Here is a 15,861-nt window from a genome sequence, read left to right as displayed (position 1 = left end):
AGATTGCTACATGTAATATTTGTCTGATATTTAATGTATGATAACATTGAGTTTTACATAGTCAAGGATAACTATGACTTAAATATCTAGCATGCTTGACTAATGAGTTTAATTTTTTACTTTTTTTTTTTTTGTGGCAGGGTCTCACTCTGTGGCCCAGGCTGGAGTGCAGTGGTGTAATCTTGGCTCACTGCAGCCTCCACCTCCCGGGTTCAAGTGATTCTCGTGCCTTAGCCTCCCTAGTAGCTGGGACTACAGGTGTGTTCCACCATGTCCGGCTAATTTTTGTATTTTAAGTCGAGATGGGGTTTCACCATGTTAGCCAGGTTGGTCTCGAACTCATGCCTTCAGGTGATCTGCCTGCCTCGGCCTCCCAACATGTTGGGATTACAGGCATGAGCCACTGTGCCTGGCCTGAAGTTGTGTTTCTGTAAAATGAGCTGAAACAAATTTCACATTTCATGATTTCATCACTTATTTCTGCTCTCTGGAATAGATCATAGGCATATATACCTATAGTATAATGAAGCATCTGAAATTTTGCTGAGTTGGAGAGGATTAATAAGCACATTTGACTTGCAGAGAAAATTGGAATATTTTATTCTAGGTGACCACTGAAAACAGGATAGAAAAATTTCTCTCCCCAGACTTTTGAATAGCAGCATAGTTGCACTGACTCCTGGAGTCAAGCAGCCTGGTTCAAATTTCAGCACCCCTACTTACTAGCTGTACAACTTGGGGAAGTTACTTAGTCTCTCTGTGCCTCTCCTCATCTGTAAAATGTTGTTACAGTTGTTGTAAGAACTAAATTAGTTAATATGTATAAAGCATTTAGAATAGTGCTAGGTGCTGTATATGCCAGTTGTTACTAACAATGTTATTATTATAACAAAATAAAGTTTTCCAAAAGAACACATGATAGTGATTCTAGGATTGAAGTTTAGATGCTTTGGTAAAACTTTAATAGGGAATAGGAAGTTAAAACAGCATATTTGTCCCTCTTTCCTCTCAGTACCGTTCAAGTTAAAAGTAAAAGGATATAGGTTCAAATCCTAGCTAGGAAAACAAAGTAAAAAGATGAATCTTTATTTTTAATTCAAAAATTATTTTATTTTTTTTTGAGACAATCTTGCTCTGGTGCAGTGGCACAATCTTGGCTCACTGCAAACTCTGCCTCCTGGGTTCAAGTGATCCTTGTGCCTCAGCCTCCTGAGTAGCTGGGATTACAGGTGTGTGCCACCACACCTGACTAATTTTTGTATTTCTTTTAGTAGAGACAGGGTTTTGCCATGTTGGCCAGGCTTGTCTTGAACTCTGGCCTCAAGTGATCTGCCCACCTCGACTTCCGTAAGTACTGGAATTACAGGTGTGAGCCACTGCGTCCAGCTTTAAAAATCATTATTATTTTCGGCCGGGCATGGTGGCTCATGCCTGTAATCCCAGCACTTTGGGAGGCCGAGGCGAGTGGATCATCCGAGGTTGGGAGTTCAAGACCAGCCTGACCAACGTGGAGAAACCCCGTCTCTACTAAAAATACAAATTAGCTGGGTGTGGTGGTGCATACCTGTAATCCCAGCTACTTGGGAGGCTGAGGCATGAGAATCGCTTGAACCAGGGAGGTAGAGGTTGCGGTGAGCCGAGATCACGCCATCACACTCAAGCCTGGGCAACAAGAGCGAAACTTCATCTCAAAAAAAAAAAAAATATTGTTATTTTCTAATTATAAAGGTCTTTATGCCTGGTGTGGTGGACTATACCTGTAATCCCAAGAGTTTGGGAGGCTGGGATTTTTTTTTTTTTTTTTTTTTTTTGAGATGAAGTCTTGATCTGTCGCCCAGGCTGGAGTGCAGTGGTGTGATCTTAGCTCACTGCAACCTCCACCTCCTGGGTTCAAGCGAGTCTCCTGCCTCAGCCTCCCGAGTAGCTGGGACTATAGGCGCATGCCATCACGCTTGGCTAATTTTTGTATTTTTAGTAGAAACAGGCTTTCACCGTGTTAGCCAGGATGGTCTCGATCTGCTGACCTTGTGATCCGCCCGCCTTGGCCTCCCAAAGTGCTAAGTGCTGGGACTACAGGTACGAGCCTTCGCGCCCGGCCTTTTCTTTTTTTTTTTTTTTTAAAAAAAGAGTCTCTGTTGCCCAGACTGGAGTGCAGTGAGTGGTGTGATCTCAGTTCACTGCAACCTCTACCTCCCAGGTTCAAGTGATTCTCCTGCCTCAGCCTCCTGAGTAGCTGGGTTTACAAGCGCCCATCACCTCATCCAGATAACTTTTTTTTTTTTTTTTTTGAGATGGAGTTTTGCTCTTGTTGCCCAGGCTGGAGTGCAATGGCACAATCTAAGCTCACTGCAACCTCCACCTCCCGGGTTCAAGCGATTCTCCTGCCTCAGCCTCCCCAGTAGCTGGGATTACAGGCATGCACCACCACGTCCAGCTAATTTTGTATTTTTAGTAGAGACAGGGTTTCTCCATGTTGGTCAGGCTGGTCTCGAACTCCCAACCTCAGATGATCCACTCACCTTGGCCTCTCATAGTGCTGGAATTACAGGCGTGAGCCACCGCGCCTGGGCCCATGTCTAGATAATTTTGTATTTTTAGTAGAGACGGGGTTTCACCATGTTGGCCATCCTGGTCTTGAACTCCTGACCTCAGGTGACCCACCCACCTTGGCCTCCCAAAGTGGTGGGATTACAGATGTGAGCCATTGCGCCTGGCAACAATTTTTAAAAATTAGCTGTAAATGGTGGTGCATGCCTGTAGTCCCAGCTACTTGGGAGGCTGAGGCAGGAGGATTGCCTGAGCCTGTTAGATCAAGGCTGCAGTGAACCAAGATCACACCACTATACTCTGTCCTGGGCATCATCATGGCAAGACCCTGTCTCAAAAATTTTTTTAAAAAATTCTATCTAGTGATTATAGCAGAGTGTGCATTTTTCAGTCATTCATTTGATAAATGTTTGTTGCATGTGTACTCTTTCAGTAGGCGGTGAGGATACCATAATGCTGTGTATTATGTACTATGGATTTTTTTTTTTTTGAGTTATGACATATCCCTGTGAAGCCTTTTAGAACTATTTCTTGATTGTGATTCTGTGTCTCAATTCTTACTTTTTCAGACTTTTGTTTGTCTATCAAATATTGGTTCTGATCAGAACCAGTCCTTATGAATGCTTTGTGCCAGGTACTGTAGTAAGCACTTTGCGTTGATTCTTTTCATTCTCACTAACAACCTTATGACATAAGTACTCTTTTTTTTTTTTTTTTTTTTTTTTTGAGACGGAGTCTCGCTCTGTCGCCCAGGCTGGAGTGCAGTGGCCGGATCTCAGCTCACTGCAAGCTCCGCCTCCTGGGTTCACGCCATTCTCCTGCCTCAGCCTCCCGAGTAGCTGGGACTACAGGTGCCCGCCACCTCGCCCGGCTAGTTTTTTGTATTTTTTTTTAATGGAGACGGGGTTTCACTGTATTAGCCAGGATGGTCTCGATCTCCTGACCTCGTGATCCACCCGTCTCGGCCTCCCAAAGTGCTGGGATTACAGGCTTGAGCCACTGCGCCCGGCCAGTACTCTTATTCTTCTCATTTTATTGATGTAGCAGTTGTGGCACAGTGAAGTTAAGCAATTTGCCCAAGGTATATAGCTAGCAAATGGCAGAACCAGGATTCGAGTCCAAACAACCTGGCTCCACATTCCCCTGCCCTTAACCTCTAAGTTATACTGATTCTCAACTACTAAACACTTGAAGCCACTAGGTCAATATACTAAGACTAGAGTGGAAAAATAGATGTCCATGCCTTTATGGAGATTACAGTCTAGAGGAAAGAGAGACAGTAAACAAATAATTATACCAATAAACATATAATTGCAATGTGTGGCAAACCTATGCCAGAAAAATAAAAAGAGATTATAGTAGGGGAACCTGAATTAAACTGGAGGTTTGAGAAGTATTTTTCTGAAGAAGTGATATTTAAGCAGAGACTAGAAGGATAGAAAGGGAAGGGAATAGCATGTATGAAATTCCCAACATAGGAAGGAATTTGACACATTTGAGAAACTGGAAGAAGATTGATATGGTTGGAATACAGTGAACAGTAGGGGATGGAGGAAAGAGGCATAGAATGAGGATAGAGACTTAGGCACGACGGTGTCAAGGCTTTCGTTTTTTTTTTTTTTTTTTTTTTTTTTTTTGAGACAGGGTCTCTGTTCCCCAGCCTAGCATGCAGTGGTGTGATCACAGCTCACTGTAGTCTTGACCTTCTAGGCTCAAGGATCCTCCCACCTCAGCTTCCCAAGTAGCTTGGACTAGAGGCACCCACCACCATGCCTAGGTAATTTTTGATTACTATTTGTAGAGACAAAGCCTCACTATGTTGCCTAGGCTGATCTCAAACTCCTGGACTGAAGAGATCCTTTCCCATCTTGGCCTCCCATAGTGGTGAAATTACAGGCAGCAAGGCTTTTGGAATTTTTTTTTTTTGAAATGGAGTCTTGCCCTGTCGCCCAGGCTGGAGTGCGGTAGTGTGGTCTCGGCTCAGTGCAGTTTCCGCCTCCTGGGTTCAAGTGATTCTCCTGCGTCAGCCTCCCGAGTAGCTGGCACTACAGTCACGTGCCACCGCACATGGGTAATTTAAAAAATTAATTAATTAATTAATTAATTATTGAGACAGAGTCTCTCACTGTCGCCCAGGCAGGAGTACAGTGGCGCGATCTTGGCTTACTGCAAGCTCTGCCTCCTGGGCTCATGCCATTCTCCTGCCTCAGCCTCCCAAGCAGCTGGGACTATAGGCGCCTGCCACTACACCCAGCTAATTTTTTGTATTTTTAGTAGTAACGGGGTTTCACATGCTGGCCAGGATGGTCTCGATCTCCTGACCTCTTGATCAGGAGAGCCACCACACCTGGTCAAATTTTTTCATTTTTAGTAGAGACAGGGTTTCACCATGTTGGCCTGGCTGGTCTTGAACTTCTGACCTCTGGTGATACACCCGCTTTGGCCTCCCAAAGTCCTGGGATTACAGGCGTGAGCTACCATACCTGGCTGGCTTTTGGATTTTTATCCTGAGTGTAATTAGAAGATTTTGAAGGTTTTAAGCATGAGTGTCATGACCTTATATATTATTTTAAAACGTTACTCTGGGGCTGGGCACGGTGGCTTATGCCTGTAATCCCAGAACTTTGGGAGGCTGAGGCGGGGGGATTGCTTGAGCTCAGGAGTTTGAGGCCAGCATGGATAACGTGGTGAGATTCCATCTCTACAAAAAGTACAAAAAAATTAGCTGGGTGTGGTGGCTCACACCTGTGCTTCCAGCTACTTGGGAGGCTAAAGTGGGAGGATCACTTGGTCTGGGGAGGTCGAGGCTGCAGTGAGCTTAAAACCATGCTACTGCACTCCAGGCTGGGTGACAGAGCAAGGCTCTGTCTCCAAAACAACAATAACAACAGCTGTACCCCATTACTGTGGGTACATTGTGGGGAGTGATCTGGAAAGAGAAGAAATGGGGGAAGTGTGGTTAGGAAGTATTACAGAGGTCCAGGCAAAAGGCAATGATGGTTTGGATTATACTGTAGGCAGTGGAGATAGAAGTAGAAAGATTCAGTAGATATTTTAGAATTAGGACAGGCAAGACTTAATGGATTGGATGTGTGGGAAGAGGAAGGTGTCAAGTATAATTCCAGATTTTTGGCCTGAGCATCTGGGTAGATGAAGGTGGTGTTTCTGAGATGGAAACATTGGAGGAGGAGTAGATTTGGATTAGAGTTGGGGAGTGGAATGAAGATCTCAGTTTTAGTCATGCTAAGTGTTAGATGCCTGTGAAAACATACAAGTGTAGATATCAAGTACGTAGTCTCTAGGCTGATTCACAAAAGTGGCGCTGGAGAGAAATCAGGATGGTATTAGTATATAGATGGTATTTACAACAAAGGGAAATGGATGAGATCTCCTAGAGAACAAGTATAGAGTAGGAGGAGAAGACCACGCTCCAAGGAATTCAAGAGAAAATCTAAGAGCTTGTTATTAGAGAAACCAACATAAGAGCATATTTCAGGAAGGGAGTAATCACTGTATATTGTTGGATTTAGCAACACAGAGATCATTGATGATTATGGCAAGAACAATATTGGAGGAAAGTAGGGCCAGAAGCTAAACTGAATTGGGTTTAAGGCATGGGAAGGGACGAAGTGGAGATGGTCTGTGTATTTTGATTATTAACATTTGTAGGCTGGGTGTGGTGATTGACACCTGTAATCCCAGCAATTCGGGAGGTCGAGGCAGGCGGATCACCTGGGGTCAGAAGTTCAAGACCAGCCTGGCCAACATGGTGAAACCATGTCTCTACTAAAAATACAAAAGTTAGCCAGGCGTGGAGGTATGGACCTGTAATCCCAGCTCCTCAGGAGGCTGAGGCAGTAGAATCATTTGAACTGGGGAGGTGGAGGTTGCGGTGAGCTGAGATCCCGTCACTGCACTGGCCTGGGCGATCCCAGAACAAGACTCCATCTCAAAACAAAACATGTCTGTTTCCTCATAAGAAGTATACTCTAAGACAGTAAGATCCATGAAGATAGGAGCTGTAGCTTTCCATTTTTTGTATTCTTGACTGCTTAGCTTGGTATCTTGCCCCAGAAGGTTATATTAAGAGAGAAAAGGGTGAGGGCATGAAGATATTTGCAAAATGGTGAGAGTAATGGTTCTCATGGCCTTTTTATGTTGGCCTTAAGGGTTTATCTATTTTTTATGTTACTTACTTACTTTATTTATTTATTTATTGAGATGGAGTTTTGCTCTTGTTGCCCAGGCTGGAGTGCAGTGGCGTGATCTCAGCTCACTGCAACCTCTGCCTCCCGGTTTCAAGCAGTTCTCCTGCCTCAGCCTCCTGAGTAGCTGGGATTATAGGCATGCACCCCCACGTGCCGCTGATTTTGTATTTTTATTAGAGACAGGGTTTCTCCATGTTGGTCAGGCTGGTCTCGAACTCCTGACCTCAAGTGATCCTCCTGCCTCAGCCTCCCAAAGTGCTGAGATTACAGGTTTGAGCCACCTGCCTGGCCCTTCTTATGTACTTTTAAACTTTGCTATGTTTAGCCTTTCTTTTTTCACCTCCCTACTGAATAGGTCTTAGTATTTTGGTATTATTGGCTTTTAAAGTTCATTCCTTATCTTTATTTTTTATTTTTTATTTTATTGCTTTCCTGTGGTCATTGTTGCTATAGCTAATTAGCTGAGGTGCTTGGTTAATCTCTTTATTCATTTATTTGTTTATTGGCTCTTATTTCCATATAGTGATTATATAATTGTGACAAACTGTAATCCCAGCACTTTGGGAGGCTGAGGCGGGCGGATCACAAGGTCAGGAGATCGAGACCATCCTGGCTAACACGGTGAAACCCCGTCTCTACTAAAAAATACAAAAAACTAGCCGGGCGAGGTGGCGGGCGCCTGTAGTCCCAGCTACTCAGGAGGCTGAGCCAGGAGAATGGCGTGAACCCGGGAGGCAGAGCTTGCAGTGAGCTGAGATCCAGCCACTGCAGTCCAGCTTGGGCAACAGAACAAGACTCCGTCTCAAAAAAAAAAAAAATTGTGCCAAAGTTCTGTACTTTTGTTTTCTATTAATAGTTTGTGATATATATACTTTGCACAGAGTCTAATTAGCCATATAGATATGATAATAATAAACATTTTGGCTACAGTCCTACATATATATGTGTGTGTGTATATATATATATATAATATATATATATATATATATTTTTTTTTTTTTGTAAAACAGTGTCTTGCTCTGTTGCCCAGGCTGGAGTGCAGTGGTGCGATCTTGGCCTACTGCAACCTCTGCCTCCTGGGTTCAAGCAACTTTCTTGCCTCAGCCTCCCAACTAGCTGGGATTACAGGCACACACCACCACGCCTGGCTAATTTTTGTATTTTTAGTAGAGACAGGGTTTCGTCATGTTGGCCCGGCTGGTCTCGGACTCCTGAGCTCAGGTGATCCACCCACCTTGGCTTCCTAAGGTGCTAGGATTACAGGCATGAGCTGCCATGTCCGTCCCTACCTGGAATTTTATATGGTAACTTTCCTGGGAAATGCTTATATCGACATTGTCCTTATTAGTTCTTCTAGCATTCTTTTATTTATTTGAGACACTCTTTCTTCCAGGCTAGACGGCAGTGGTGATCATAGTTCACTGTAGCCTTGAACTCAAGCTTTCCTCCTCCTTCAGCCTCCCAAGTAGTTGGATTACAGGTACAGACCACCACACTCAGCCTCTAGCATTTTTTGTTTTGTTTTGTTTTGCTTTTGTTTTTGAGCCGGAGTTTCACTCTTGTTGCCCAGGCCGGAGTGCAATGGCACGATCTCGGCTCACCGCAACCTCCTCCTCCCGGGTTCAAGTGATTCTCCTGCCTCCGCCTCCTGAGTAGCTGGGATTACAGGCATGCACCACGATGCTCAGCTAATTTTGTACTTTTAGTAGGACAGGGTTTCTCCATATTGGTCAGGCTGGTCTCGAAGTCCCAACCTCAGGTGATCTGCCCGCCTCGGCCTCCCAAAGTGCTGGGATTATAGGCATGAGCCACCCTGCCTGGCTGCATTTTTTTTTTTTTTTTTTTTTTAGAATAAGGACTTACTGAACTGAAATTCACTTCACATAAAATTAGCCATCTTAAAATGAACAATTCAGTGGCATTTAAGTACATTTACAATGTTCTGCAGCCTGTTTAGTTTCAAACATTACCATCTCTCCAAAGTAAAACCCCTTACCAGTTAAGCAGTTTATCCTCATTCTGCCCTTCCTCCAGCCCGATAATCACCAATCTGCTTTCTGTCTCTGTGGATTGATCTATTCTGGATATTTCATATAAATGGCATACTACAATATGTGATCTTTTGTGTCTGACTTCTTTGACTTAGCGTAATGTTTGGAGGTTTATTTATCTCCATTGGAGTATTTGTCAGTACTTCCTACCTTTTCATGACTGAATAATATTCCATTGTGTGTATATATCACATTTGTTTATCCATTCATCCACTGAAGAACATTTGGGCTGTTTCTGCCTTCTGCTATTGTGAATAGTGTTGCTTTGAACATGCATGTGTGTGGGCTTATTTTCAGTTAGTTTAGGCTGAAATATACCTAAACTAGGTATATTAGTTTAGGAATATACCTAGGAATGGAATTGCAGGTCCTATGGTAATATATTATTGATATATTACTGTTAATGATCTTCTGACATGTTAGAGATCAAAGCCAACATCTGCAGCTTCTCCAGAGTATGTGATTTCTGAGTTTGACTGGGCTTAGATTGGGACTCAGAATCTCTTTCCTGTATGAAGAACTGAGTTCTAACATTCTGGTTTTATTATTTGCATTTTACTGATGGGATAATTGAAGCACAGCATCTGCATGGTTTTAACTTCCTATCATCTTCAGAGCAAGTCAGTGGTGGAATTAGGAATTTAAGACTCTTAATCATGTTATTTGTCTAAGGTGACCCATATAAAGCCATGTTGCATTTACATGAAGCTATTTGAAACGGGCTTCCTATATTTTATAATCTCTTGGAGCGATATTGTTCAGTTGGTGTTAAGCAGATGTTCTCTTTCCATAGAGGACAGGACAAGAGGGAATGTGTTTTAATTGCAACATAAAGGATGTAGATTACACATTAGAAAGAACTTCCTGACTACAAGATACTGAAATGTTGTTACCAAGGAATATTGTGAAGTATCTTCTCCAAAGACTATCTTTCGGGGATCATTTAGGTGTGAGCTTGTTTAGAAATGAGGGAGATGACAGAGATGACTTGCTGAGGTCCCTGGTAACCCTGGGACATAATTGCTTGATGGTTAATCAAAGCGGTATGTCTGGCTGGGCACAGTGAGTCATGCCTGTAATCTCAGGACTTTGGGAGTCTGAGGCGGGAGGATCTCTTGAGCCCAGGAGTTCGAGACCTGCCTCAGCAACACATGGAGATCCCTGTGTACAAAACAACAGCAACACCAATGTCTCTGGCATTTTCATGACTATATTTTCACTTTTCTCACAAAGCAATAATAGAAAGCAGGTGAATTGCTCGAGGTTCCTGGTAAAATACTAGATTAGTATTCTAAATCTTTCTGGATTCCACATTCATATTGAATACTCAGGGATGTCTTCCTTATCTTAAATGACTCTTGTCTTAGCTATGTGATCTACTGTTATGATTCTTCCTGAATCATGGTGATCAAAGCCAACATCTGCAGCTTCCATAGAGTGTGAGATTTGAGAGTTGGCTGGGCTTAGATTGGGACCGACAATCTCTTTCCTATAAAAATAGCTTTGGTCTCTGGTTATACATGAAGAAATGGGAACATGTTATTAATAATAGATCATGGCAATGGATTCTTAATGACTGGTTTAGGCAAGAGCCAGTTTAAAATTGTTGGCCGGGCGCGGTGTCTCAAGCCTGTAATCCCAGCACTTTGGGAGGCTGAGACGGGCGGATCGCGAGGTCAGGAGGTCGAGACCATCCTGGCTAACACGGTGAAACCCCGTCTCTACTAAAAAAAATACAAAAAACTAGCCGGGCGAGGTGGCGGGCACCTGTAGTCCCAGCTACTCCGGAGGCTGAGGCAGGAGAATGGTGTAAACCCCGGAGGTGGAGCTTGCAGTGAGCTGAGATCCGGCCACTGCACTCCAGCCTGGGCGACAGAGCGAGACTCCGTCTCAAAAAAAAATAAAAATAAAAATAAAAAAATAAAAAAAATAAAATTGCTTAGGTGAGGATGCACATGACATAGATGTATTTTTTGGCTCGCGGTGCCTGGAAAAATAGAAGCCTGGAAGATGGAAAAATAGAAGCCTGGAAGATGGGCAAGTGAACATTAGATTCTGTTGTAGAATATGAACATTAAAGCACTCATTAAATCTTAGAATTAAGTTGCCAGTTGAAACGCTCAGCTCAGGAAATGCCAAAGTTAAGATACTCAGTACCACAATAATTATCCATCTCAAACATCATGTCTATGTTAAGGGGTGTTATAAGGGATCTCTTTTTTCTCTATTATCAAAATTGTGGTTTTGGGTCCATGAGTCAGTGGCTGACTGGGAGGCTAAGCTGGGAGGGTGTTATGGTCTAAATGTTTATGTCTACTTGGAATTTATATATTGAAATCCTCACCTACAGAGTGATAGTATTAGAAGGGGGGGCTTTTGGGAGATGATTGGGTCATGAGGACAGACCCCTTATAAAAGAGACGAGAGAAACCCCCTTGCTTTTTCTAGCATGTGAGAACACAGCAATAAGGCGCTGTCTGTGAACTGGGACCTGGGCCCTTACCAGACAGCAGTGGACTTTCAGTTCCAGAACTTCGAAAAAAAATTTCTGGCTGGGCGCGGTGGCTCATTCCTGTAATCCCGGCACCTTGGGACGCCGTGGCAGGCAGATCACGAGGTCTGGAGTTTGAGACCAGCCTGGCCAATATGACGAAACCCCATTTCTACTAAAAATACAAAAAATTAGCTGGGCGTGATGTCGCACACTTGTAGTCCCAGCTACTTGCGAGGCCGAGGCAGAAGAATTGCTTGAACCCGGGAGGCAGAGGCAGAGGTTGCAGTGAGCCGAGATCATACCACTGTACTCCAGCCTGGGTAACAGAGCGAGACTCTGTCTCAAAAAAAAACAAAAACAAATTTCTGTTGTTTATAATGCTACCCAGTTTTGTTTGTTTGTTTGTTTTAAGGCGGAGTTTTGTTCTTGTTGTCCTGGCTAGAATGTGATGGTACTCTCTCAGCTCGCTGCAACCTCCACCTCCCAGATTCAAGGTGTTCTTCTGCCTCAGACCGCTGAGTAGCTGGGATTACAGGCACGTGCCACCATGCTGGGATAATTTTGTATTTTTAGTAGAGATGGGATTTCACCATGTTGGTCAGGCTGGTCTTGAATTCCTGACCTCGGGTGATCCACCCGCCTCAGCCTCCCAAAGTGCTGGGATTACAGGTGTGAGCCACCGTGCCTGGGTGGTTTTTGGTATTTTGTTAAAGCAGCCCAAAAGGACTAAGAGGGAATTACTAATACCACTGGTACTTTTAATGAAGGATTTATTAGGTTCGTTTATTTTAGTTGAATTACGGGAGCATTTACTTGTTCACTTCTCTGCTGCCAAGAATATCTTCAAATATAGTTATTGAGCTTTCTTGAATTGGCAACAACTATTAACACTGTAGATAAAGAAGAAGGAAACTAACTTTTGGATGTGAACCATGTATAGGGAGTTTTACATTTATTCTAATATGTAATATTTGTAACAAACCTGTAAAGGATGAGAGAAAGTGAAACATTGTTTTTTGTCAAAGGTTATACAGCTGCCAAATGGTAGAGCTGAGATGGAGAAAGCAGAGTCTTCAGTTTTAAACCAGTATTTTTCAAAGTATTCCTTGGAGGTGCCCAAGAGTTGGCCATAAGAGTAAGGAAGAGCTTTAGTTCTCCCTCCTTGCTTAAACCAGAGCAGCTCAACTTTGACCTGCTTTACATTTTAGTGTTTTCACATAAGATTTCATTTGGAAAAAGGATTCTGCTTCCTTAAAAAGAGAAACCCTGAAAGACCACTCATTTGAGGAATCATTAAAGAAAATTAGCTAAACCAATCTAAAGATTGAAAAGATGGCTAAATTACATAACTTCCAGTCAGGAAATTATGTCAAAGTTTGAAGTGACTTGATACTACAGCCACATGTGCAGTGTAGTTATTCTGCCCTTAGGGAGCAGCAGGAAAAGTGCATGGACTCTGAGGTCTTTTTTTTTTTTTTGAGACAGAGTCTCACTCTGTCACCCAGGCTGGAGTACAGTGGCTCAATCTCGGCTCACTGCAACCTCTGCCTCCCGGGTTCCAGCAGTTCTCTGCCTCAGCCTCCTGAGTAGCTGGGATTACCAGGCACGTGCCACCACACCCGGCTAATTTTTGTATTTTAAGTAGAGACTGAGTTTCACCATGTTGGCCAGGCTGTCTTGAACTCCTGACTGCAAGTGATCTGCCTGCCTTGGCCTCCCAAAGTGCTTGAATTACAGGCATGAGCCTCTGCGCCTGGCCAGAATACTACTTCTTCTTCTTCTTCTTCTTTCCTCCTCCTCCTCCTCCTCCTCCTCCTCCTTCTTCCTCTTCCTCTTCCTCTTCCTCCTCCCTCCTCCTCCTCCTCCCTCCTCCTCCCTCCTCCTCCTCTTCCTCCTCCTCCTCTTCTCCTCCTCCTCTTCTCCTCCTCCTTCTCCCTCCGTCTTCCTTCTTGTTTTTTTTTTTTTTTTTTGGACAGAGTTTTGTTCTTGTTACCCAGGCTGGAGTGCAATGGCGCGATCTCAGCTCAGTGCAACCTCCACCTCCCGGGTTCAAGTGATTCTCGTGCTTCAGCCTCCCAAGTAGCTGGGATTACAGAGCTCACCACCACACCTGGCTAATTTTTTTTATTTTTAGTAGAGATGGAGTTTCACCATGTTCGCCAGGCTAGTCTTGAACTCCTGACCTCAGGTGATCCACCTCAGCCTCCCAAAGTGCTAGGATTACAGGTGTGAGCCACTATGCCCGGCTCAGAATACTTCTTTTTAAATCTGGCGGCCACAAATGTACAGTGGGGGGACGATAATACCTACCTTTCAAGAGTTGTTGTAAGGATCAGAAATAACATGTGAAGTGCCTGGTTCAGAGTAAACACCCCAAAATACTAGCTAGTTGTCAAGATGATGATAATAATGCTGACAATTTTTCAGTGTGTATTGACATTTCCCTCCAATGCCTAAGAGCGTCTGCCATATCAAAGATAGGCAGTTCTTTGCCTACTGTATGCACCTCATGGTGGGTGCTTAGTGTGCTTGTTTTTGATGAAGTTAGTCTTTAAACTTGTATGATTATTTACTCATGGATGTATCTATGATTGATTAAATGAGAAAACTTGGACTTCATTAAATTCATTGTTACTGGATTTAAAGCAGCAGCAGTGCAAAGCAGCCCTATACAGTGAGTTAAGAGCCCTGGGTTTATGTCTCAGAGATGCCCTTAGTGAGTCTTATAACAATGGACAAGTGAATCTAACTTTTTTTTTTTTGAGATGGAGTTTTGCTCTGTCACCAGGCTGGAGTGCAGTTGTGCAGTCTCGGCTCACTGCAACCTCTGCCTCCCAGGTTTAAGCGATTATCCTGCCTCAGCCTCCCAAGTAGCTGGGATTATAGGCTGGCACCACCATGCCCAGCAAATTTTTATATTTTCAGTAGAGACAACATTCCATCATGTTGTCCAGGATGGTCTCGATCTCTTGCCCTTGTGATCCGCCTGCCTCAGCCTCCGGAAGTCCTGGGATTATAGGCGTGAGCCACCACGCCCGGCTGTGAATCTAACTTTTTAAGATATTGATTGATTGGGCAGGGCACGGTGGTGGCTCACGCCTATAATCCCAGCACTTTGGGAGGCTGAGGCGGGAGGATCATGAGGTCAGGAGTTCAAGACCAGCCTGACCAACATGGTGAAACCCTGTCTTTACTAAAAACACAAAAATTAGCCCGGTGTGGTGGCACGCTTATAGTCTCAGCTACTCGGGAGGCTGAGGCAGGAGAATCACTTGAATCCGGGAGGTGGAGGTTGCATTGAGCCAAGATCAAGTCACTGCACTCCAGCCTGGGCGACAGAGGGACAGTCTGTCTCAAAAATAAAAAATAAAAATAATAAAATAATAAAATAAATTGACTGAAACAGGGTCTCATTCTGTCACCCAGGCTAGAGTGCAATGGTGCAGACCATAGCTTACTGCAGCCTTGACCTCCCAGGCTTAAGTGATCTTCCTACCTCAGCCTGCTGAGTAGCTGGGACTACAGGTATGTGCCACCATGGCTGGCTAATTTTTATATTTTTTGTAGAGACAGGGTTTTGGCATATTGCCCAGGCTGGTCTTGGACTCCAGGGCTCAAACAGTCCTCTTGCTTTGCCTCTGAAACCACTGGGATTACAGGAGTGAGCCACTGTAATATGGCCACTTTTCAAGATTTTATGTTCAAAATGATCCCTAAGTCACTTTTAACCCTGTATATCCATGATTTGACAAAAAAGTTAAAGATACTTTAATTTCATTGCTAGAATTTCTAAAAATTACAGGGTTATTTTTAGAGAAGGAGCTTTGTGCTGACTTGAGCTGGCAAATTTCTGTCATACTTACTGAGTGTGTCCAATGGAGTGATTTGTAGAGAAGAACACTGGGGACCTCTTGCCCAGGCATAAGAATTAGTATTTGTGGTTTATAGAATATCAGCGGAATTGAAGCCAGAACCATTGTAAGGAAGCAAATGTGAGAGATTATCTGTTGCTTTTGGGAAGATAGCTGGAGGTTTCAAACCATGCCACTTTGTACTTCCTTGAGGGTAGCACTTGCCACATTTCAGCACAGTGGTTATAGTTACAGTATATTGCAGTTATAGTCTCCCCACAAGCTCTCAGAGGTTGGAGTCCTTTTTTGTTCATTTGTTTTTTCCAGTTCTCTATCCCTGTCACCTGCAGTAGGGCTTGCTGCATCGCGTAGTCCTCCAAAAATATGCTAAATGGACAAAAATAGTTGAACCAAGATCAGCAGATGTATTTAGAAAATGACTTGTGCCTACATACTTGTTAAATGTATTATTGCATTTTTTCTGTTGACATGTGATAATATAGAAAAACCTGATAAAGGAAAAAAACCCAGCGTTGGCCAGGCGCAGTGGCTCAAGCCTGTAATCCCAGCACTTTGGGAGGCTGAGGCGGGTGGATCACTTGAGGCCAGGAGTTCGAGACCAGTCTGGCCAAAATGGTGAAACCACGTTTCTACTAAAAATACAAAAATTAACTGGGTATTGTGGTGTGCACCTGTAATTCCAGCTGCTC

General features: G+C 43.7%; 1 protein-coding gene across 9 annotated transcripts in view; it reads left to right on the top strand.

Moving 5' to 3' along the window:
- AMBRA1 (autophagy and beclin 1 regulator 1) overlaps positions 1-15,861 on the top strand; it is a 201,678-nt gene that overhangs the window by 6,509 nt on the left and 179,308 nt on the right. Inside the window, exon 1 of one of the 9 annotated variants that reach the window (XM_030918153.1) lies at positions 14,806-14,825. The exons of the other annotated variants lie outside the window; for them this stretch is intronic. The gene's annotated coding sequence lies outside the window, so the exon portion shown is untranslated. Of the gene's footprint in view, positions 1-14,805; positions 14,826-15,861 lie in introns of those variants that run through there. 9 annotated transcript variants of the gene reach the window in all.

The sequence above is a fragment of the Rhinopithecus roxellana genome, chromosome 15 (genome assembly GCF_007565055.1).
Source record: "Rhinopithecus roxellana isolate Shanxi Qingling chromosome 15, ASM756505v1, whole genome shotgun sequence".
In the NCBI taxonomy this organism is placed as follows: domain Eukaryota; kingdom Metazoa; phylum Chordata; class Mammalia; order Primates; family Cercopithecidae; genus Rhinopithecus; species Rhinopithecus roxellana.
This window is presented reverse-complemented; position numbering and strand designations above follow the sequence as displayed.